At 40.5% G+C, this 26726-nt stretch overlaps 1 protein-coding gene across 1 annotated transcript in view; it reads right to left on the bottom strand.

The window, feature by feature from the left end:
- znf469 (zinc finger protein 469) overlaps positions 1 to 26726 on the bottom strand; it is a 67645-nt gene that overhangs the window by 17459 nt on the left and 23460 nt on the right. The window lies entirely within an intron of this gene.

Below are 26726 nucleotides of genomic sequence, written 5' to 3'. Positions count from 1 at the left end.
TTGCCTTTAAGATCTCTGCATTCAGAGACTGGGAGGGAAGAAAATGTCAATGATGTGAGGACAGTGCAGCGTGTTTTCACAGCAATGCGACCTCGGATATGAATACAGAAAGTGGAAGTGTGATCATGTGTGATCTGTCAGTATTTCATCACACACCTTACTTCCTTACTTGTGATGTATGGGCTAAATATTTGACATAGTTCAACTTCCTCCATACTGCTGATAGTTTGACAGGGTTGTTTTGGTTCAAATGACGCAGTCCAGTACTGACGAGAGACTGTTCTCGTAGTGCCTTCCTACCTCCACCAGCTAACTCCACCCTTAACCCAGTGTGGTTAGCTGCGCAGCTGAGAAGACGTAATCGTGTGTGTGAGTCTGAGTGTCTCGGTGTGCTCACATGTGTTTGTGTGTGTGTGTTTAAAGGGACTTTAGTGTGTAATTCCAGAGGCTCCCTTTACCACCTCCCTAGATTTTCCCCCCTCTCACAGATGAGTATTCTTTTATTTATTTATTTTTTCTAACCACTGGATTCTGTTTCCATATTGCTAACCGCAACATTCCACAAACATGATTGAATCTTTGTTTTAGTGGTTAAAGGTCATTTTCTTTCCTCTTTTTGACATCATCGCCCTTGTGTCTGCATGCGTATGGAACATTACTTTTGTGGTCATTCAAAAAAACAGGTAAACTATTTGATTGATCATAAAAGAAGACTGGAAGGAGCGGGACTGCAGCGGAAGGTCAAGTGGGAAAACCTTGCCTGATTCTTCCTGCTAGGCAAGTCAAGCTTATCTTTAATTGACAAATTCCTTCATTCAGGTTTCATTTCTTCCACCTTCCTTCTTTCAGTGTATCAATATTTGCTTGTCCCTTCTTTAGCCGGGGCAAACGTATTTGGTTCCATCTCAAAATGAGTTTTATTAAAAGAAAGAGATACTTTGAGATTAAATAAGTATAGGATTAGCTTGATTGTCGCAGCTATGTCTGGGGCAAAACTCCTGAATTTTAATAGCTGAAGAATCAACCGGGATACTTTTTAGAATGACAGCACACTGGGGGAATTCAAACTAATATTATAACTGCATAACTCACCAGTGTTTAGGCAACCCAAACAGCAAGAATGGGACCTTGGGGTGGTCCCTACTGGATATGAATGTGGCAGATGGACCCCACAAATCCAAACAAAAAGTGGGGGAGGAAATATAGCAGTACTCAAGGGTCTCAACCACACACAGCAAAGAAGTCATAAATCATCACTTTTAGTTCGTTTTGAATAGAAACACAAACTGATGTAAAAATACGGACAGATGAAAGAAATCTGTGTGCAGTTTTATAAATGTCATTTTAGTATTGTTTTACTTCATTCCATGGTTTCAAACAAAACAAGCTAATTTAGGAACATATCCACACATTCCCTTCCAAAAATACTGGAGTGAGGCCAATTTCGTGTTTCCTGCACACATCTGACTTGAAAGGCTGAACATACTGTAACACAAAGATATCAACAGTTTAGCTTTAATTATTGCTATTTAAACAAGCAGTTCATTTTACTGCTGTTATCATGTACATCATCAACAAAGATTATGCTTCCCCCCTCCCAAAAGAAGCCATACAAGACCAAGACATGGCAATGCCTCCAATTTCACAGGTGTGTTTATACGTTAGGGATCAAGAGAAAGAACGAAAGGGTAACCCTTTGTAGCATCAGTCTATAAAACTCTACCCCAGAAATTCTGAGTCGCGGCTCTGTACATTTTGGCAAATTCCAGCTTGGCCCGACTGGATCAGGATAGCTTCGTTCGCTTCATTCCTACCCTCTGGAGGTTGCTGCTGATGTCACTAACAGCTCACGCAACATTTCATGAACTGCTGCTCATTTCCTTGACCTGCCAAACTGATGTCTGTTATTTAGCATAACAATTATTTTCTTTCTTGTCCTGCTCTCTATTTCTCATGTCAGTTACACTTTTTAATGAGTATACTGCAAACGTAGAATTCACATGCAACATAAATGAAGAGTGTTTAAATAAGTAAAAGTAAAGTAAAAGTAACAAATGGCCAAAAAGTCCTTTGTGTTTCTTCAGTGTCAATTAATTTCATATAAGCCCTTTTGGGATTGATTAAAAAAAATATATTCCAGTTTTATACAGCAACAAAATACAATGAGTGGATTCACACAAAATCTAACTCTCTCGCTCTACACACACACACACACGCACGCACGCACGCACGCACGCACGCACGCACGCACGCACACCCCCCCCCACACACACATACTAAATATATACACTTAGTTCAGCGGCCCGAGTTAACTGCACGGGTCCCCAGGGGGTCGGCCTTAAGAGTAGTCAAAAGGGACCATAACTGATTTAATGAACCTTTTACAGTATTGTCTATTGCACTGCGCACCAGAGGTCACAGACGTGCAAGTCACAAGCAAGTCTCAAGTCATAACCTTCAAGTATCAATTAAGTCCCAATATACTGTGGGAAAAAAATTGAGCAAGTCAAGTCACCACCAAAGTCAAATCACACATTCTTGCTCACTCATGACATAAAGGCCATTGGAGGGATTTTTGTTTTATCACTGTCATTGATATCTCTAAAAACATAATAAACACACAAAAAAGTACATGCAGATCTCTAATACTTAAATAAACTTAAGCATACAAAATACATTTAAATATACTTTCATGTTTTAGAAGAACACGTGACACTTCAACCTCAGCCCATGTCCATTGCTGGGGATGCCAGATCGACACACGACACAAAATTATAATTTTTTTTTACTTCAAAAACAAAATATGCACTATATATATATATATATATATATATATATATAAAAAGATTTTCATATCACATCATTCACACATCTAAGTCCAGTTTTTCACAGGTTTTAATTAAGCAAAAGCAGCGACTCAAGTCCTTTTGACTGTTTGCTGTCTTTGTATCAGCGTGTTTGTTTTATTGATATTAATTACATTGAGCTACTTCTGTGTGGTTTTACACAATAAAAACGAATAAACTTGAAACATGACTGTGAAGGTCCACGTGTACTTATAGTGTAGACTCGCAAGGCTTCAACTTTGAGACACGTAAATGCTACTGGCAGTTCGCCTCTGGGCGGGCCAGCATGACAGCGGCGGTCGTGACCACGTCGCAGCATGTTCCCGTGCAGAGCGGAGCGACTTTGTCCTCGCATGAACGACCTGCCGCCGCAACTCGCAGAGCTTAATTCGCAGTTGGCTTTAGTATTGCCTTTTTCGTTTAATATATTAAATAGCCACATGGCTGACATGGCTCCTCATCCAATTGAACAGAAGGTATTAGTGTCATAGTATCGGAGCATTTTGATACATATAATATCAGCATAGATACAAATATCGATATTGGAGCTGTATATTCTCGACTCTATTTCACAGGAATCATTGATCTGCAAGAAAAGCAAAGGCAGCAGCAAGTAGGTGAAAGTCCAAAGATGGGATCGGTCCTGCGGAGGCAGTTACAGTGTGAGTGTCTGATGCCTCAGGGTACTTTTCTTATTGACCTGTCAGGCACCATGAATCAACGAACAAACTCATCTAAGGTAAACGTGCACGGGCAGGATGCAAAGGATCCCCATGTCACCAATTACACCTGTTTGACAGAAGTCCATTCATCCTGTAATATGTGATACACACATGAACGATCCAGCACAACTGGCCAAAATCTCAATGATTTTTCCACGTGTCGCAGTCACAGCTCATATTGGGAGTAATAAATGCTTACATGCAAATTCTCAAGTTCGTTTTTTATGCCACTGATACAACGACATTAGAAAATAATAATTTAAGCACATCCTTAAATTAGTATAACAATGAATACAATATTGTAGATAAATAAAAAATAAAAAATAAATTGAACTCAAGCTCTGTTCGCAAAAATTGGACTTGAACAAATTTGAACACATAACACATACAACCACACATCTGTAGTGGCAGAGTAAATGAATGAGATGTCTTTAACCTCCTCAGAATGTTCTCTTTCGCCGGCTTGCACAAGATTGGAATGGCTATTTGGGAATTTCTTTATTTCCTTTTTTTTTCTATGCAGTTTGTATTGCCTATCAAAAGTCTGCAGCATTTCTTTAAACCAACACCAAGCGTGGAAACACGTTGAATACAATAAAATACAGTTGGGGTTACGTTACCCAGACCCAGAGCCAATGAATGACTCATTTGCATATCAACAACTTCCCAAAATAAAGGCCTAAGTCATATTTTGAAATTATTATTTTTTTTGTGCCTAAACATCTCCTCACGATGTTGGCCACCTCTGCTAAAATCAGCTACGTTCTCGGTCATAAAAAGATGCAGACTGAAGTGGTAAAACCTAACTGTATTCTTATACGATCTCATATCACGTCTAAAAGTTTACAATGATTGCAATGTGTTGGGTTTTGCGAAACGCACACTGCGCTTCAATTTGGCATTGCGTGAGAAGAACGGAAAGGTGGGTAGCATTGGTGTAGGAGAGGAAACAAAAACATCAGCCCTATACAACACATTGGCAAACTGAAGGAAAGGAATTGACGTTTATGACTGAACTTCTTTCAGCTTGGGTGGGTTGAAAAGAGTGGAAAGGTTAACAGTGGGGGAAAAAACCTTGACTTGATACTTTTCTCTTCCTTTTTAATTCAATTCAATTTGTACCAAAGCTGCCAATGGTAAAGAGGGAATTCCAGGCACAGTGTGCTTGAGTCACAAGCAGAATTTTCCATATTCACTCTGACTGACTCCTTTTAAATAGTCCAGGGAAATGTCCAAATGACCTAATTACAACTCAGGGTTTCCTAAGTAGCCTGTGTCAATGAATGACATGATATTCAAAATGTTCATAGTCACAAAACAGTAGCGGCACTTTTGTGGCAGTGAATCCTTCTTTTCTTCATCTGGGACAGTCGACTCACAATTGTCCAGATGACTTTTTCTCTTGCATCCTACTTTTTTACAAAAGTTTTCCATGACCTGGTTCGGCCTTCAATGGTTTGCTTCAAGCTCAATTATTTAACCAGACAGGTCACTTCTTCACACACTTATATTCTACAAATCAGGATATGGGTAATGTTTTTCAGTCTAGTGTGGAAATCAGCAATAAATGACTGCAATACAAAACAATTGGGACTCTTTTTACTTATTTGACATTAAAGTTGGTGATGACAAAATATTTGGAATTGAATTACAATGTATGTTTGCATTAGGATGTCCTGAGCATTTTAACTGTAAAATATGTCATGATAACATAAACCTTCCTCCAATCTGAAACAGTAATATTGCCAAACTATCCATCCATCCATTTTCCATGCTGCATATCCTGTTCAGGGTCGTAAAGAGCTGGAATCTATTCTACATGACTTCAGGTGAAAGGTGGACTTCATCCTGGACTGGTCGCCAGTCAATCACAGGTTAGAGCCACATTAATACAGTGGAAACTCTTAAGTTGGACAGACAGACACTGCTAAGGTCACATAATTCAGAATTTGAACCTAAATTCCTCCTAAATTGACACAAAGTGTTGACATGACAACACAAGACGTGCCATTTGAGTTACTGTCATATTTTATTCATTTCAGTGTAATTCGATTTTTTGCTGATTAAAACTAAAATTTGCATGCTGATTCCAAAATTGCAGTGAGGTTTTTTCAAGCTCCCAACAGGACAGTATTATCTATAGCTGCAAACAGAAAGCTGGCATAGTAGAAATTAAGAGGTAGTAGCCATATCCTTTGTAAGAACATGATAGTGTTAAATAAACATTGCAGTCATACTTGTCTCTTTCCTATTTCATTGTATGCCAATATTTTAATTAAAAAACGCATATTTGACAAGTGCAGTATTTTAAAAAAAAATTTTAAGCAAACGGGGTCTAGTTTAAAAACTTGATGTGATAGAGAAAAACTGACATCAGTTTTGGATTTCACACAAGGAGTTAAAAAACAACAACCTGTAAGACCTAACTCAACAAAAATTGTGTTACCCAGTGTTATTATTAACAGTAAGTGACGTATTATTATTATTATTATTATTATTACACTTGTATGATTGAGTAGATTTGTTAAAAAATGCTTAAAACGGGTACAGGTAATAAAGTTCTATTTTTCTTTTTCTTTTTTATGGTGACAGATCAATTGTGATCTTATCTCCATAATAAAATTTTCAAATTTCCAACACTGACGAACTGAGGAGCATAAAAGCTTGCCTTGACCCATCAACACTATAACAATGTTCTATTTTAGAACACCAACCCTTTGGCAGCTCATTTAAGTAATGCTTAAAAAACAATTACATTGTATATGTTCAAACAAAGGTGTCCTTTCATACATTGACGTTTTTCTATGCTGTCAATTAGATACATTGAAGTAGGTTTCTAAATGTATCCTTTTATTTTTCTGCATTTGCTTTTAAGTTTGCGTTGAAAGCCACTTTATGGTAATGGTTAAAAAATGGTCAAGACAATGAAAACAAAATAACGTGATGGTAGTGTCTCACATCGCTGCTTGGTGTTTCAGCTTAAGTGCTGTGTCATTGGGCCACCTTTGGAGTTATTTGCAGCTGTGAAAACTACCTATGAATACAAAGCAGGGGTGGTGACCTCGAGCAATTACACCATTCTAAAATTTCACTCATTCACCTACAGCAGTTGTGTTTCTTGAGAAATCTAGTAGCCACGGTGGGGGAGCTGGGCATTCAAGAGACAGGAAAGGGGACAGATTTCAGATCTCCTACAATTAACAAGATGCATTGCAAAATCTTTCTCTGAGTGCCAGGAGAAATGAACCTTGACAACTATAGCATTATTCCTCATCTCTGATTCCATTGCTTAAATTATTTTAGTATCACTGCTTAACTTCCGATCAACTTCACTGGCAGCAATTTGGGCAGTGGTAACTAATTTTGGCAGAGGAGCCACCTGTGGATCAGGAAACAATATTTTCCTTTTTACAAAATACTTATGAGTGCTTGAAAACCACATATGCACTTTGTCTTGCAGCCATCACAATTCGGCATCATCCACTCGTTTTGTATCTTTCACGCGGGGTGTGGCCACTGTCTGGCTACCTGAAGTGTCCCCGTGCATAATAGGACCAAGAGAACTGCTTTTGAAAAGAGGCTCTGTGCAGCATCTGCAGATCGCCTTACACAACCACTTCCTGCTTCCGAACCACTCCTCACAGGCAGCACTGTGTCAAGTCCGAAAAAAGCGCAAACAGAGAGGTTCAGTCCACTCAAGGGCTGAGCACAGGACTCTATTCATTTTTACCCGAATGCTCCTCCCTGCTTCTCTCCTAAGCATGCCCCAGGATAGCTTTATTTTAAAATTCACAAATATTGCACTTTCTGAGGCATTGGAGTCAACTCTGCTGCAACCCTGGCACTTGAGGTGAAGCAAATTGGTGTCAGGTATCAGATAAAGGCACACCTCTGGCATCCGTATTGTTACATAACAAGGTCATACATTAAGGGAGACTTGTAGCGTGTTCTGCATTTGCATGCAAGACCCCCTACAGTGTGGGAGCAGGGTTAACAGCCAAGTTAACAAAAATGGGGAGGAAAGGCTCAGAATCGGGTTTCTCATCTATGCCTGGAATGCTCACTTTGTCCCACCTATACAAGGCAGTAGTGGGAGGGGCTACCGTGAAGGGATAGTTGGCTCCTACTGAGCTGGTCTATGCATGTCGAGAGCCAATGAGGGCATAGAAAGCAGGGGTATTTAATTCAGATTCCAGGGGAAATGGCAAAGTGGACAAATAACTCTTTAAATAAACATACCCGGGACATTAATGATGAGTCTGTGACTGGCCTGGATGTTATTGCTTTGCCCTTTGCATACTGCAAGGGGAGGGCCAAGAGTTTGAGCTTCAGGCTGTTTTCACTACTGTCCTTGTCGTTCCTACCTTCCATCATTGGACACTGCATGTTTTTCTACATTAAACACATTAAAACAGCACCTGATACATCCATGCCTACCAGGGGGATAGAAAAACATTCAGGCTGCCGGCTTCTAGGGCTTCCCCGTCGGATGTCAGCCTCAGATGAGAACACGAAGAATGACGCTCTGTAAGGCCACTGCAAGAAGTCATTCATGCTGCCCCGGTTTAGCCACGGAGAAAGTGTGAAGCACTGACCAATAGTGGTTAGAACAGAACTAGTACTGATCCAGTCCCTGCTGTCCAACACTAAACAACACTGGTATTGATATAATCCCGAGTGGACAGGATAGCACCTCAGAGACAACATGTCCACTGATTCACCTGGTCCCACCGAGGCAGAAAACACTGACACTGATTCAGCCGGCAGCTTCTTCCGACGGTTCCTGTCAACTCATGAAATGGGACAACACAAGACAACAAGACACAACTTTCTGCAATAATCAATCACTACACTTTGTTGAAACACTTCTAATATGACTTCTGCTCTGTTCAAGAACTCCCGTATTTCCAGCAGGACTGAATCAATGACTGCAAGACCAATTTCCCTCAAAATCCGAACCTGTCGTCACATACATGAAAATACGCATGTTTTTCAAATCACCGTAACTCCTGAACCGTTAGCGCTAGCAACGTAATTCCAACGGTTTCTGAAAGCAGAGAAGCGGAGCTTTACGTCGATAACACATACATTACGATAGTTTGCAGAATGTCACGTGTGGAGGATGAGGAAGTCGTGCGTCATAGAGGGGAGTGACTTCAAATCACTGTAACTCCGGCAACACAATTCCAACACATTCTGAGAGTGGAGAAGCGGAGCTTTGCATCAATACCTAATACGTTATGGTAGCTATTTCTATACGTTATGACAGATTTTCATGTGTGGAGGAGGGGGAAGCAGTGTGTCATAGAGGAGATGACACATGTTTATTCAAATCTCCGTAACTCCGGAATCATTTGCGCTCGTAGCAAAATCTGAAAGCGGAGGAGTGGAGTTTTACGTTGAGAGAAAAAAACAAACAATAAGAACTGCTATGATAATAGGATTAAAAGGGTTTTTATTAAACTCCACCAAGCAAGACCAAATTATCCGTGCCATGCAGACCAAAAATATCTCAAAAGGTAGGTGCGTCAATGAATTTTCAGCATCCATCTTCATAATTCGTCAACAGTCGGGACAATCTTCCGTCATCTTCAAATTTTCAATATTTCAAGCCGAACCAAAATGTCATCGTCAATCCGTCATTCCTCAGTGAAATGGCCGTCCGTCAATGTTTGTGTCTTTCGAAGTGGGCATCCGTCCATGCTTCCGTCATTCATCAGCAAAATAGGGATTCCCTCATTGATTCGTTAGTACTGACTTGGTTATTGATGATTACAATAGAGCACCTCATCCACACAAGTAATCATGTCAAAGCAAGGAACAATGCAGCTTTAAGCTCTCAGTCCGCTTGACATTGTTTATATAATGTCCCCATATATAGTATGTGTACACGGTCATAACTGTCATGACTACTGCCGCGCACAGCCAACAAACTCAATACTTTCCCTTTTTAGGACCCTTAGCTGTTCAATAACCTGCCTGACTTAAAATAGTGCACCAAAGAACTCCTTAGCTGTCTAACAATGTGCCTGGTGTCAAATAAACAAGCTGAGCACTAAATTAATGCTTGCAAAAACATAGCAGTAATGAGGAATTTGCAACAGGAGGAAAACATTATCATCGCGGTCTGCAGTCACCCGAGCTGTACAACACGGCCCGTTATCAGTACTGGGAAAAAGAGAGAAAGCTTGGAGAATGGTGTGCGAGTAGGTTAGCATACTTGGTATATTTACTTGTTTACTGAAGGAGAAAAAGTGTGGCTCGGCCACTGTTCCAGGAAAAAAGTGGAAGAAGTACGTGACAGTCAATGTTTTCATAATTCGTTAGTAAAATGGGCATTCCATCATTGACAGAGTGCCCAGATCCGTTAGTATTGACCCTCTTTTTGATGATTACATTGATGAACAAAAACCCACTTTAGGTAATGCTTAGTCCGTCCGTCAAGTTTCTCGTAGATCGGCAATCATCAACAAAATGGGCGTCCGTCATTGACAGATTAACGGACCTTCTGTCAAAATTGACAGAATGCTCACCTCTGAAGGTGAAGGAAAAGAACAAAATCCCCGGTAGAGGTCACGTTTTTTTCCACTGAGACAGGCTCAGGCTCATGAGAGATCCGTGGTGGGGGTCAGTATAGATAAAGTGTCTTCTGTGCATCAAACACGCCCTTCCTCTGGCTTCACAGACCCAAATGTGTGAGCGTGTGTCTGAGGTGTGCAGCAGGGCCAAGCCAAAGAGTGAACCCCAGAGAACATCGTGTATTTTGGATTATTTATCTAAAAGCACAACTTAGAGAAAATACAACCATTCAAGAGCACTTCGAGAGCCACATTTTAATTCAAACTTATATAATTTCCCTCTAGGGATGTTATGCACTCAGACAGCATACATGATGAATATGTGCAGTGTATATGCAATAAGTAACAGTTTCCTAGTCTTTTCCTAAATCTCATTTGTAATATCAGACCGAGTGTGGGCCACATCCACTTGGATCCTCTTCAGAATGTAACACAACAATACGCACAAACTGGAGCATTTCCATCCGAAAACACATGAATTATACTTTACTTCCGTCTTCCCTATTTTTACAGCTGCTTGTCAAATAGATCTGCTCAAACACTTTTCTCCTCTGTGGCTGAAAAATAAATCCACAGTGTTCAAGACTTCCTCACTCTCTGCATAAACAATCACTAATCATAACCCCTTGACCTTCAAATGAACAAAAACAATTTCAAAATCTGTATGTGTACATAGGTTGGTTGTCTTTAAAAATCCATTTCCATCCAGTGATAAATACAAACGTACAATTAGTTAAACAATTTTTAACTTGATAGAGGACTACTTGACCCATTGGCTAGGCACGTTGCACTGTATGAATGCAACCATCTCAATGGGCAACACAATGACTGTTATTTACTGTTCACTGCTGACTTCCCAGTCACTGTACAGGCACTAATCCGTAAAGTCCAGCACCCCTGAGGGAGTCAAACAATTTTCTTTGGGAAAAATATGCTTATAAAGTCATCATGTATCATATGCATAAGACCTCTTTAAATCATTTGAGACCTCAGCAAATCTCACAAGACCCTTATATGTACCATGAGACTGCAGCTAAAGAATTCATTACAAAAAAGTGTTTTGCTTTTACTTTGGTCTGCAACAACATTGGTGGTGAAGAGCAGAAATATGATGATGACCGTACAACTGGAAAAGAGTTCACTTCAAAATAGTTCTTTTTGGAACATATTCTAAATACATTCAAATGGCAGGTCGACCTGTGTCCTAGAACAGATTGTGCGGTACCAATACATATGCATAATCAAGTATAATTTTCACCAGCACCAATAATGGCCCTGAGCAGCACTGATGAAGAAAACATTTGGCTGGGATCGGAAGTCCTGTCACAGTCCATTAAGTCTGAGACAGAGGGACAAACTAAAGACTCTGAAAGTCCATCCATGCTTTTAACCTCTCAGCACAGCATTACAGACAAATACAGGCTTCAAACTGATTTATAATCAACTTTGGCCGAAATGCCCTGACTTCAAGTTGTCATGACAGCATCATATGCCTCATTTATAATGGCAAAGCCTCAGCCTACAGGCCTGCGGGAAATTTATTGACCATGTGGGGACAGCAGGTCATTAATACACAGACTGAGATTTTAGTAAAATGTGCCAACAATAGTCACACACATACGCACACACACACAATTATATATATATATATATCAGGTGTCTCATTCAAATTTCCACATTCATGTCCTGTTCTCTGTTTTGTACACATATTTTCAAAATGCTTCATGAGTATCCAAGCACATCCCATAAAATAAAATAAAATACAGCATGTGGTGGGGTGTCATCTTGCATCTCTTAACCTGTGACAAATGTAGACACCAAGATACCGTACATCAAATTTGTTTCCACAAAAATATAGCTCAACTTCAAGCACTGACAGCTTATGAGGGGGCGTATATGCATGCAACAGTTCTTGGAATAACACATGAACATATTCCCATCTGATTGGTATGTTGTCTTCAGAGTGTAGAGCCTCTGTAACCCTCATCTACCTCACTATCGTGCACACATGCAGAAAGAGGATGTGAAAGCAATTGAAATGATATACAAGCTCATAAAGTTTTGAGAACATTTCAAATGTTAAAAGCTTTATCCAACCAAAGAAAGCAAACCCCCAAAATACAAGAGGTAGACAACTGGAATTACAGTACTGCTGTCACCTGAGTTTAGAATATCCAGCTGTAGATCTGTATTTGTGAAATAATACAAACTATCAGCTGAAATCAAATATAGTGACAGAATAACTACTAGTTTTTGTTTGGTGAGTCAAGGGCTCTATAATCTCGTCAAATTTATGCTCCATTCTCGTGACGGTAAGGGGGTTACATGGAGTACATGCGTGTGAAATGTGGACTGATTAAATGTGAACATGGTGACCGCACAACCTCTTCAACTTACTTTGAACTGTTAATGAGCAATGTTAGGCAACTGTAACGTTGAAATTGTGAACTTTGCAGCCAAGTGGTGTTTAAATCAGTGAATATCTGCAGCATATATAATTTTCTGGCAGTCACAGACTGAGCATAAGATTGTGGATGCATGTGAATGATGGGTTGGCCTCCCTAAACCGGTATTTTAGCTGGAAGTTTGAAATGATAGAAAGCTTAGAATCAGCAGCTCTTAACCACAGGTCAAAGGGACGGTCAAGTTGGTTGACCATAAAGTTGAACACAGTGTATCCACCTGTTGAGAGTCGTTGCCAGATTTACTCCAAATTGTTCAGAAAAACCACAAGTGTGCAGTCTAGAGGATTCTCCCAACTTTGAGCAGATGGCTGTCTAGGACAAAGACTGTTTTAGTTTCCAGTGGAAATCTAAACGTTTGAGAGACAGCGTGCAGTATTTTTAGAACCTGGAGCCATCTTTATGAAACGTTTCTCATCACGATTCACCAAATCCCAGTCCACTTAAAAACAAACCATCACTGTCCTGTTCCATTTATTTTCCTGGAAGTCAAGGGAAAAGCACACAAAGATGACACATCAGACTGGGTGGCTGTCTGACCTGGTACAGTAGCACGCTGTGACTCAGAATGGAAGCTCAGAGGCTGGAAGCGAGGAAACATTTAAAGAATGGCTGACGATATAGGCTGTGCGATACACTATTTACGCGGTGAACCTCTTAAAGGAGCATGCCACTGGGCCCTATAAAGGTTCATCTGTTAATCTACATTTCCAAGCTTTAAGAGCTTTTATTGCTCGGAGTAGACCCACAAAATCTCGGGGGCCAAATGGGTATGTAATAGTGGTGCACAGAGCCCAACGAGCTGCCTGGCATGGGAAGAAGGAACTGTTAAAATCCACTCAGCAGTCTTCTCAAACTCATTCTCACGGCCTTAAAGATTCACCAACTTTCCTTGCATCACTCCCTTTTTTTGCTTTGACACTGGCTCAGCCTTGCCACTTTGAGCTCAGTTTTCCATTTTAATCCCTCCTCCTTTTCTTGTCCCTTTTCATCCCTCTTTTTTTCACCCTTTCCAGCACAGACACACTCTTTGAAACAGACTCTTTTAATAAGCCTGGCCCAGTGGGCAGTAGGCAGAGAAGCCAGGCTATTTTTAGATTGCACACAGATATAAAGTGGAAGGTTTTTCTTCATTCTTGTAAGGCGTCTTCTTCCTTCACTCTCTCAAGTCGAGTTCAGCATCTCTGTGGGGGATCACGTTTTAACTCCCCCGCATGCTCTCTTCTCATCTACTCCGCTAGACTAATCTCAGCCTCTACCACCAACAGTCATCTTTTCCAAACACTGACATCATTTTAAAGACCAAACTTCTTCCTCTGCTTGTGGGGGCCGCTCACTTCCGTCTGAACAACAAGAAATGGGTGAGTCTGAGATAAAGAGAGGGAAAAATGTGGAAAAAAAACACAAGCTGTGAGAAAACACATCTGCTTAATACGCCTATACCTCAATACACAATGTAGTCCTCACATCCCCATTTCTTTGACATACTGCTATGATGCTAAAATTCCCTCACCTCATTTCCACCCAGAACTTTTGAAATGAGAGCAGGGGATATCGTCCTTTGGTTTTACTGGGCCTATTCTCACTGACACAAGGCCAAGTTGAAAAGAGGACGCAGCTCCTGTTACATCCCGATATATGTCTCCATCCATTTGTAATTATTTTGTTTTTTATTACCTCCGCCAAGTAAGAAAGCACCAGATAAGAAGTAATGTTTTGATGACCGTTGGTGTGGTTAGTTCAACAACAAAACATATTTCTACAAAACTTATAGAAGATATCCATTCAGGTGGATATCAATAGATTGCCTATTGTGAATAAGAGTCACTATCACTCAGCTATGCGAATGTGAAAGAGGCAGACTACAACCTGGGTTATCTCTGGTATAAGTGGAATAGCCTGCAGTCCTTATACAAGGTAAACAAACATTTCCCCTCAAGATTGATCCCTACTAGTAGTTTGAATAAATGTTTTGCTCCCAAGAAAAATCATAGTGCTGTTATGCTTTGTTACACAACTGGAGGACCTTACCTAGCTTAAGCACTACATTCAAATTGATTCTTCCCTCCTCATTTGTGACACCTGCAGTCTCCATGGAACAATTGAGTGAGAGTGTGACAAAGCATGACAGTAGTGTGTTACACAACAGCCCGAAAAAGAAATACAGACTGAGCGAAGTGATTATTATTGCAGCGGAATACTGAAACATTTTGAAACAAACTAAATTATTGCACCCAATGGAACATTTTACATCAGCCTACAAGAGAGTTATAAAGATATCATTTCTATCAAAGTCCACAATAGAAGGTAATCTGCATTGCCTTGCCAATGGCAGTCACCTTATTCTATTTCTTTTAAGCCCGACGAGACTGTTACATATTGCTGTCTGAAAGCCCTCGGAATACAGCAGTGATAAATCATAGAATAATGACTAAAATTTGGATGTTCTTTGACAGCTGTGTGTTTGAACCCTGCAGGTCTATTCTTGATGAAAGACTGTGAAAATGTGTGATGTCTTAATGATGTCCTCAAAACAAAGGAGGGGCAAAGTGTGAACATAAAAAAAGAAGAAGAGAGAGTCGGGTCGTTTTCATTTTGGTGCCTTTTGAAGTAACTGCACAGGCAATAGCAACTATGATCCTATTTCAATTGGTCTGGTCAAGTTCACTTATTTTGTTAAAACACATTTATTACAAATAGCTATTTTCTTTATCAATCTATGCAAGGAATGTAGATACTAGTGGCAGGTAGAAAAACTAATACACAAAACCTGTGTAAGCTATGCACCTGCTACCACTCATACAACAGAATAAGTCATAACTGAGCAATGATGATGACATGTTGAATCGGTAAGATTACCGAATAAACAATACTGAGCTCTCTCTAGAAGTACAGCATATCAGTTGTGTGTTATAAATGCCCAGATTTAACCCTAAGTGGGTCATTTTGTGGCTAAACAGTGAAGAACTGATTATTATTTCAATATTCATACTATTTGACATATTCTTTCTTTTTCTTTTTTCTTTTCTTATGTAAAGTGGGTGCCTTCTCTCAAAGGTTGGAAATACTGTTGTAAGTAAGGGACATGAGCACATTTCCTGAAAAAGTAGACTATAAAGCACCAAAAAGTCATTCAAATGGACTTTTATTCTAATTTGGACATTAATAATGTCTACACAGACAAACCAAATTAGACCATGACCTCCAATCACAGAAGCCAGTGGTAAAGCACGAGAAAAGACTTCAAAAGGCCTCTTCGTGAGCATTCTTTTTTTTCACTCTTTAGGAGCTGATGAGAGAGAAAAAAGTGACCACATTTAAGCGACAGTATTTTTCAATCACACATAAATAGCCCGTGTACGTTATTGCACCTGAAACTTATGCCGCACCAAAGTAGCGGCTGTCCAAATTCTGTTTACTAGATGCATCCTGGCTCACACTCTCTCATGTTTTATTCATTTCAATATCAAGTTAAATGCTAAAAATGAAATGTCAGCAACACTAGTGAAATAACATATTTAGGCCAATCACAATATTTCATCAACAAAAGGTCCCTGGAAAGATGAAAAGCCCTCAGGCCTCTCTGGCTTAGACTCGGTGGTTGCTTCAGTTGTAGAGAAACCTGAGAAATACGTCTGCCCTGCCCACCCTGTGTCTCCCTCACTGCTCTTTCATTTTAACGGGGGGTGTGGAACACGTAGCAACTCAGCCAATAAGATTGGTAGTTTGCCTCTTGGGCCATCAGAAACTAAGGCTATGTACTGTATTTATATCTACAGATAAGAGAAGTAGGAAGATGACAGAATAAGAGACGTTCAAAAGACGAAAGATTGAAGATAATGTTACAGACAGCCTGGGGGATTCCCTCATCCACCTACCAGGTGCACACCTCCGTCTACAAGACAGCTAAGCTTCTTGGATGACTTTAAGCTTCTCAAATAAAATCCAGCAACGAGTAAAGGCCGTTTATGATCCAGGGGATGATTTGAATATTAGCTTCTCTATTATAAGGAATCCAGAGGCCAGAGGTTTGCCGTCTAACAAATGCAACAGGAAAGACCTCTCATCTCCACGTCTAAAGAGGATTTATCTTATAACAATACATGGAATAGAACTGTGTGATTTACTATATATAAAAATATGAAAAAAAACATGTATAAAAACATCTACCGTATGTATGTTTATATCGTAATTTTGATTTGTGGGGTATTGGGTTAGCTCATTGAGCTAGTTACGACATGCACGTAGCATCCAAGATGGTAACACAACAACAGTCGCTTTTTTTGTCCTTGTGACTCACTGTCGAGACATGACTAATAGATTCATGCTCAATCCAGCTGTTAGACTAATCTAACTGTTAAGCGTGAGTTGATTGGTCATGTTTGGAATTTTGACACAGCAACTGTTACTCTCAAGCTGGTCAGCTAAATTCAATAAATGGTCTCTTTTTGTGTGACAAGTGACTTTCAGAGGCCTTTCACCTTGGGCCGTATGTTACACTAACATTGTATGAAAAATTAATGAATGTTAATTCAGCAACGCTGCATCATTCACTTATACTGTACTTCTTTAAGGCACTGCTAGAAATTCATGGCTATAAACAACATTGCACATTACACTAGTTTACAATGTGCATAACAACTATGTATATTCCTTGAAATCTGAGAAAAGATTTACTCTGTTTAGTATTATTCACCGAGAAAATACAAGAGAAAATTACCATTTTGCCAAATTGCCAAAATACTATATCAGGTGTCAGGATATAAAATGCTCAATATCGGGATATTACATTTTGCCTAAATCACACAGCCCTAACCTGAAATGGAAGGGTAGTAGTGACGGTAAGAGAAAAGGTAAGACAATAACCATAGAACCGGAAATTTCAGTTATTGCAATGGAAGTAAGTGGCACACACTATTGCTAAGTACAAAAAAATGTAACTTACGATTTTAATAGTAAAGAATAGTATCAATAGAATCGTTAAGAATGTTGAATAAAAAGTGATGCATGAAGCTAGGTGCCTTTTGCAAGCCTCCATCTACCTGCTTTGTGTTTGCTCCAGTGAGTAATTCTATAATATTTTAGTCTTGGTTAGTTGGTTAGGGAATTGCTATGCAAAAATGTTGTTGAAAACATTTTCTGTGTAGTTAGCAAGAAATTATTTCAATTGCAATCAATCTCAATGGAATAAATTGTCTACCACTGAACAAGTTGTCGAATTTAGAGGTTCTACTCTAAGTTTCATGACCGCCACCCATGGCTCTTTGATGCAAGTATTGCGTCACTGCCCCAGGGTTAGGCTACCATTAAAAACGTCTTCCTAAACTTTAAAGCTATTCTCGTGTAATTTTATTTTCAGGAGCTTGGGGGGATGCCGAATGTTCTGCCAAAAAGGCTGTCCACTTTACTTACACGATGTGCTATAAATCTATTTAAAAGCACATTTTCTGCATCTTCAACATTAGCAGCTTCACAGCAGCACGTGTGTAAAATGAATTAGGACTAAAATAACTAGGACTAAAATGACAGGTGTTCTCCACATACTTGACAAGACAAAATACGGTCGTCGTAGGATTCCCACGTCACCGCCCTGATGATAATGCTGTTGCGCTTGAGGCAACAGCTGACAGAATCGGACCACCAAACTACATGAGTTCTGCCATCCTCTGAAATACGCATATTTCATGAAGAACTCTTCAGTGTTCTATTGTTTGAAGGTGATGGTTTATTTATGGCATTTCTTTTTATACTTCTAAGTATTTTTCTGGTTTATTTCTCCTTGGCACACTTTCTCCTTGGCTTAGGATACTGTACACCAAATTGGGCAGTTTTTTTTTTTTAGATTGATTGCCTATTATGTGCAATTTTGCAAATACAATACTTGAGGAGACTAAGGAGAACAACTTTCACAACACAACTTAAAGTCTTTATCAAAAAGACAGTGTTCAAATTTGAGCTGAAGGTGAGACTCAAGGCCATCAGTAATCATTTTATGCCTCAGTTGTTGTGAAGGGACTGATGTCATCTAAACTCAGCGACTGTCAATCTCAAGTCTGACATCAAATAGGAAAGGAACCAGATTGGCAGACGAAGCCCCACTGTTTATGAACCCTCCACTGCCGCCTCCCACCACTAATTCGACCTTATGTGCGTCAGCCGTCACACATGGTTCACATAACAAATCCCTTTCTTCTCAATGGCAGTTTCAGGCTACATCCAAACACGGAAATGAGATATCCACTACTGTGCTGCAGTTGAGACTTGAGGGGTGGGCACCAACTTTGCACTGCTCAGATATAACCAACTGATAGCCATGAAAACAACACAAGAGCCCTTCAAACAAAAACACATGTGGATGTAGGTGAAAACACGCCCCCACGCACACTTTTACTTGCATTGTAGAGTACAACCATGCTGTCTGACAGCTGCACGAGCATAACACTTCAGCTCTTTAGAAGAAGTCCACAAAACTTAGCAGTGAAATCCAACTTTGCTCCAGAGCTATTTTCAAAGTTTTAATGAGGCTTTTTTTTTTCTCTCTTAAAGACATCGATTTCCTGCTGTTGCAATCAGTGAAATATTTATTTTTGGCCTGGCAAACATTACCGTCTACTGACATTTGGAAAACTTAAGACGAATAATCCAATTTTGGGGTTTCCTTCCTGATCCATTATGTTGTGCAACTTTCCAAAACAAGGATTGAGGAAACAAAACAAGGACAAAAAGGAAAAAGCAAGCAAAGTTGACAGCGACATTGACACGCCCCTCAAATTATAATGCTTACACTTCAGTTTGGACTGAAGTTTGTCATTACTCCTCCCCGCCACTCGACTGACCTGCACATCCCATTTTTACTAGTGCACAACCACCTGTTTAAGCCTGACAAACACACTCTGTAAAGTGAGGTTATAGTGCGCTAACATTTATACAGAGCCTGCACATTTACAAGATGATGCCTTCCAATCGTTTTGGAGCAACCTTCATCAATGTCACGGAGACATATTCAACGGGATTCATGAATGGAAACGGATGAGTCAAGGTCTTGGCAGATCACACAAGATGATGGCTGTTGGAGAAGAAGATAAAGAGACCGCAAAATTATATTTAAACCTCAGGCAATAACTGATGGAACATCATAACGCACTCGTATTTTTTGCCAAACGCGCATCAAATTGTTCCGTCAGGGTAAACTTGTTTGTAGAATTAATACTGAGTTTACATTACCACACAATTGTGCACCAATCATTGCATATTTGAGATGGAGGACTCTGGAGTGCTTTGCTTTTCCAAAGTGGTGAGAGCGTGTGAAGATCCATTATGTTCTTCATACTCCCCCCCCCCCCCCCCTTCTAAAGCAGACTGTATATGTTTGTCTGTGCCAGCTGTGTGTGCTTGAAGCTGGGTGTGGGGCGTATACAAGTGTCTGACAAGACTGCACGGTGTGTAAACACATACTCATAAACAAATTATGGGCCGGAAGCACAGATCACCTAGGTGTGCTTGACCCCTTTAACCCTGGGCTCAACTTTCGCACTTTCCCTTTGTGTGAGATTCAAAGTGTGCAAGAGTCTGTGAGAAAGGACGCACATGCCACAACATTTTTTTGATTTAGTTAATGACTTTGTACGCAAAGACTAATCTAAATGATCCACAGCTCTGTTTGCATTTCTGTGCGTGCGTGTGTCAATATGGACGCGAGTTGGACAAACTGCAGATTAGTGAGAGACCACACATTTCCGCATCCCAAACATCTGCCATTCCAGTGTTTGTAGTAACCTGTGTTGCATTTAAAGCACCACACCCGAGATTAAAGTAGAACAACTCTATGTCATGCCGAAAAGGTGAGGCAAGCAGCACTTTCAAAACAATCAAGACCCAGTTTATACAGACAACTTAAAAAAAACCCCACAACAAGTCACTGAAATGCTATGCATCATTAGGGTATTATACTCACTAGGGAGGACAGTGTGAGAAGGAGGTCATATGCTGTATACACAGACAGTCTGATTAGTGCATTATCCACAATAGAGCGTTTCCTTTTCTCAGTGCACAAATGCGGAACGGAAATATGACCGTCATCCGCTGGTGCTGTCATTCCAAGTCTCAGCTCACTAAAGGGCCAAGAATCCGATATGAATTTCTTGAGTAAAGGGAAGCGTTCAGGCTGAAGCTGGAGCAAACGTGCCCGTTTGAACCGGAAATATTCAGCAGGGTTGGAGCTGAGAGCTGTTTGAAGCGAAGATGCTGGAGAGGACCTGACAAATACACGTGTGTTTGAGGGCCAAACAGAGTTGAAGGCAGAGCTCCCATGGGGAATCTGACAGTAGACCCTGATAGTCTTCTGCTACTGACTATCCACTATACTGACAGTTTCAGTGTTTCACAATAAGTGCAGTCATTGCAGAGAGACCACTCCACCCACAATAAGGTCTTGATTTTATTTGATTTGCTACCGTGAAAAGATTAATTTTAACTACTTATAAAGTGGTATTGTGTATACATACAATTAGGGATGTTCAATACCACTTTTTTTCCAGACGGATACCAATGCGAGTACTCAACTCTTGAGTAGGCGCAGACACCGGCAAGTACAAATACCACTAGTACTTTGATACTCCCCCCCAAATACAATCATTTCCATCCAATTATTTTGACATTTTTAAGCAAATTTAGTAAAAATGCGCAAAACAAACATGCGACTTGTGCCCATTTTCCTTTTGTGATTATTTTGTGAATATTGAGAGGAGAGGAAACTGCACCATGAGATGATATCATATTAGTGCGTCTCTCTGCCACAAGACACTCGGCTGACTGTCAACAAAAAGATTAAAGAGGAAGTCAACCCACCCAAAAATATTGACAATAATATGTTCTATGCAGCCTCACCAAACAAAATTACAGTATTCTGGGTAATATTGCGTTAGTGATATATGAGTTAAGCAGCAACATCCAGCAGTTTTTGTCAATATCAGAAGGCGACCATTTTGCCACTCGCTGTCTACTGAAAATGACATCACAGTTGCTCATGTCTCAGGTAACAACCAATCACAGCTCAGCTTCAGAAAACAGGTGAGCTTGATTGGTGGTTGCCTGAGCCCTGAACAACTGTAATGTCATCTTCAGTCAACAGCAAGTGGCAAAATGGCCGCCCCCTGAGATGGACACTGCTTCATAACTCATATTCCACAAATGTAATATTAATCAGACTCGTGAGGCCACATCTAACATATTATTGCCAATAAATGTTTACGGTTGACTTCCCCTTTAATGTTTACTTCTTTAATTCCAGAAATATTTCTTGCCTCCCCCAAACGTACCTTACTTAATTGTGCACTGCCATTTTTTGTGACTATAATATGCAAGTGTGACCTGCGACGTGGGTCTTGTTATCGTTTATTTGCAAAATGTGTTTCCCAGAGGTGGGCATTCCGTCAATATTGATGGAAGGTCCATCAAGCCGTCAATGACGGATGTCTCATTTTGCTGACGATTGACGGAACACTGACGGATCCCCTCTTCGAATGACGGAAACATTGATGGACATTCATTTTGCTGAGCAATTGACGAATGATGGATTGATGGTTTGGCTTGAAATATTGACGGATTGACGATGACGGAAGGGTCTCCCGACTGTTGGCTCCAAATTCATTGACGCGCCCACCTCTGGTGTTTCCATAGCCAAAATTAGCATTTTCTTTTATCGATATGCTGAAAAATTCACCCCCTCCAAGCGTAAATACGTACTTAAGAACTTTAGACCTTTTTTCTAATTTCTCACATTTCCGTTCAGATTAGTCAATCCCTACATACAGTACAATCGTATACCGAAGGCATTAAAACCTGCCATTTATTTCAAGTCTCATAAGACAATCTTTCTTTTTTAAATGCCACAGGTATGTTCATTTGCCTATAGTTATCCCCCCAAAATACATTTGTAAATAAAACATTTTTTTTAAATCCACTTTGGTGCAAAGTTTCCTTCAATTGACACTTAAAGTATATTACATTTGGATGAATAAAGCAGGGTGGCTATACTGACCTTTTGACATGTCTGTCAACCCCTTCAATGAATGCGACTATACGTCTATGACACAGACAGCTGCTGCCCGCATGACAGTTATCAGGAGCCCTCAACACAAGCTTTCAAGTGGACCTCGGCACACTCCTTTCCAGCCATTTCTCAAGGCTTTCCCTTTAAATAAAGCATGACGTCAGGCTGTGCACAGGTCTATGGGCCCAAAACAAATGTGTCCTAACAATGCCACATCTGGAGTGAAACGGCAGGAGTGAGTGGGGAAGCGTAGGAATGCGGAAGTCTTGAAAAAGGGAAAGCAAGCGTTTAAACTCTTTTAGCTCCAGGACCCAGGCTCGCCAAGTCTGACCTATAATTTACTGGTGACTCCCCTCGCCCCTCTCTCTCTAAAGGCCTGATCAACTCAGTGTATACATGGAGGCTGCTTCAGTGGCTTGGCAAATCCATTTAGTCTAGTCCACAGGTCCAGCGAGACAATTTAATGCTAAATAAACTAAAAAAAGGGACTGCGTGTGCGCTGGTAATGCTTCACTAACACTGTATCACTCGGCTTGAACATTTCCAAGGAAGTTTTGAGGGGGGGTAAAGAGTTCCATTGTTTTATTTGGCTTTAGTCTGACTTTTCGGTGCGGTTACAGGGGGAGGTCCTCCTAAAGTCTTTGCGAGCAGCCTGTTCTTGTTGTCACTGTCAGAATCAATCAGAGCTGCTGGGTCTGCAGTCAAGCAGCAGCAGGAGTACAGGAGCAAGGCAAATATTCAGACCAATTTTCTGCTTTGAGTAAAGCATCTAATGAACACACAGGTTGGAACAGACAGCCAGATTATCGCATGGTGTGACACGCAGACAGTAATTGAATTCATTGTCAAGGATGCAAAGCGGTCAGCAAATAGACACAAGCGTATATACTACTTGTACACCTACGCATCCGTTTGCTCCGGTGACGGAATGTGTGTGGAGGTCTCAATAGACCATTTAGATTGAAGGTGTGTGAGTCATATTTGGTAGGATGGAAAATATGCTGAATGTGTTTGAAAGGGTGGACACAGACACAGATAGGGAAGAAGCGGAGGAGGAGGAGGAGGTTGGGTAAAGGGAATGAAATGATGGAAGCTGATAGATTCTCCTCATCTTGAAGTCATGTGTTTTACATCAGCACTAGGATCACGGCGCTCAGCTTTCAAAATATCAACTTCCAATATACTATGTCATGTGGGCCCAACTCCAGGTGAGGACAAGCAGGTGGTCACCACCAGCAAGAAATGTATAGTAGAAAGTCTGGGGGAAATACATTTCTTGTTATTATTTATTATTATTATTTTTTTTTTACTTAAGACAAATATGTACTTTATCGTTACTGTAATCAGTAGAAGTGACAATCTAGTTTTGTGAGATTAATTGAAAATACAGGTCAACGACGGACCAAGATAAAATATTAGAATTATGAATAGGAAGACCGATGCTTTTGTAACTAAAAACAGATGATTTTACTTTGCATATCTACACTCACAATTGGATTTGAGTCAGAACAATCGTGATTCCTCCTACCTTTCCAAAATAGAAAGTAGGGATGGGCGAGCGCCAATACTAGGTATATGTATCGGGTCGATACCAGGCTTTATTTCAAGGTATCAAGTACTTACCAGTATCAGCCGCCCTCTTGTGGACATGTTACTATCAGGAACTACAAATTATAAAAAGAGTTGGGAACTCGTAATGGTATCGGTCTGAAAGAAAGTGGTATGGAACACTAATAGAAATATATGCCAACTGTAAAAAAATACAAGAAAAAAAAGCCATGGAATATATACTTTCACAAAAGTTTAAGGATCTGATCATTTCTAATGACCCAGCAGAAGTTCACACATATTTGTACATTTCATGAATGCAGTCTGCTTCTTGGATGGCAGCTTTGGTCATAGAGCACTGTGCAAAGTGTCTGTAAAATTGTAACGCTAGTGTAGTCACCGAGGCAATTTTTCTTGAGTTTTTTAGTTTAGTCATCCAATAAGAAGCTGAAACCAGCAAATCAAGTCAATATTGGGTCAGAGAAGTTAGAAAGTTAGAAAGTTAGAAAGTTAGAAGCCTTGACCCTTATTACTCCACATGTGAATGAAGAGAGGAATGCCCTCCATGCTGTTATGTAATGTAAACAACCAGTCTGGACTGTGTCTGCATCTGTATCCAAACTACCAATGAGTCATGCACACACACATACAAAAAAAGAAAAAAGAAATCACAGTTAGAGTATTATACTTGATACTTCGGTATAGATGAAACGGAAATAGAAAGGAGGATTAATAATAAACAGAATGGCCTCTTGGGGTTGTCTGTCTCTTTTTGACTGCAGTCTTCACACATTGGCCTTCCCATCCCAGAACCCCTGTGGCTATTCCTATCAATCACAGACGACGGGTTTTCTCCAAATCACGCAAGTGTTGATCTCAAAATGTCTGGCAGACTGACCATGGTGGAAGAATGGAGGCGGTGGAGCTGTAAGTGAGTCTAAGGTTACATTAACAGGCAGTGAGACCGCGAGGGGTGGTAGCGGGGTCAGGAGTCACGGCGCACTGGCAAACAACTGAGCCACCCAGCTGGGAAGTCAACAAGAGATGCTTTCCGCTACGGCCCGGAAAGCCCTGGCAACAGACGATGCTGGCAAACGTGTGTGACAAATGTGGCGTTTGAACCCAGTGACGGGGTCTCAATCATCACCAGATGAGGCTGTGACAGAATCTGAGCCGAGAGACGGCAGGGGACGTGCAGAAACAGAAAACGGCGATAATGACGCATGTATTGATTGAGGATTGATTGAAAGTGTCTGGTCTTGTTTATGCAATATTTTAACACCGAAATGATTCTTCTGCAAACTCCTTGTTGGTGCCATTAAAACAACCTTTTATGGCTCTAAGGGTGGTTAAATATGATGAGCGCCTGTTGGGAGGAGAATGAGAGAGAAAGTTGCTGTTTACTGGACTGTAATCAAGTAGTTTTTCCTGAGGCTAATGCTGTTGTCCTTTGAGGCTTAATGATCAGGAAACTATTTCATGATGATCTCTTTCTGCCATCCAGTCAAACTTTGACACATTCTGTCAGAGCAGAGGATTAAATATCCACACACTCAATGAAGTATAGCAAAAATGAATTTTAACTTGTATTTTCCTTCTCTTCACTCTTGCCTTTATCTCATGCTCTGTACTTTCCTCTCTCCTTCACTCCTGCTTGCCAGTTCTGGAAAGTACATTCACACAGTTCAGCAGTGACACAAGGACCGTCTCCACCATGGCAGACCGTGCTTGTGTTTTTTCAATTAAGCTGGGCTCCTGTACACTATTCATTTGGGAAACCATAATTCTCATGGCCCGGCAGAAACTAATGGAAAGTCACTTAGAGTTCTTTTTTTCCAGGAGAGGTATCGGAAAGACTCGTTCCCTATAAGTTGTTTCAGACCGGCGAGCATGGAGGGTGAAACTGGAATAATGTCAGTGAGGATAGAGGAGGTGTTGATAGGAAGGTCAAGACCTCACTGAGGGCCGTTCGGGGTATAAGCGCACGCAGTGCAAAACGAGCAGGAAGGAGGCTAGTGAAAGGGTACAGATGGATGGATTTCCAGGAAAAAAAAGTGGACAAAAAGTGGGTTTGTCGCAGACCGGATCTGAATTGGCCCGCTGGGAGGACGCATCCACGGAAATCACATCAAAGCCTGGTGTCACAGAGCTGCAGACAGTAGACTGTCTTCAGTATACTTTATTTATAGAGATGAGCCTCACACGCCAGGTGCATCTATCTGACTGCCTTAAGACAAACCACTAGAGCACTAATGTAAACATTCAAGCACTTTGTGGCTCTGACGTGCATATATACAAGATTAAAAATAAAGCAATCATGTCTGGTATTACACACTCCTAGACGGTGCACTTCTTTGCATCAATTATGTGTTACATTAGCATAGAAAATGTATGCTCAGGTAAACACATAGTTAAGACGCATCAGCACTCTATCATACCAAGTGGAATCATAAACACACGCACATGCGTGGCCATGAAAAAAAAAAAGTGGGCGGGACCTGGACCGGACAGCCCACATG

Source organism: Leptonotus elevatus, chromosome 4, assembly GCF_054856555.1.
Source record: "Leptonotus elevatus isolate MCC_2025b chromosome 4, RoL_Lele_1.0, whole genome shotgun sequence".
NCBI classification, from domain to species: domain Eukaryota; kingdom Metazoa; phylum Chordata; class Actinopteri; order Syngnathiformes; family Syngnathidae; genus Leptonotus; species Leptonotus elevatus.
The sequence above is the reverse complement of the archived record's forward strand: the minus strand, read 5'-3'. Positions and strand labels throughout refer to the sequence as shown.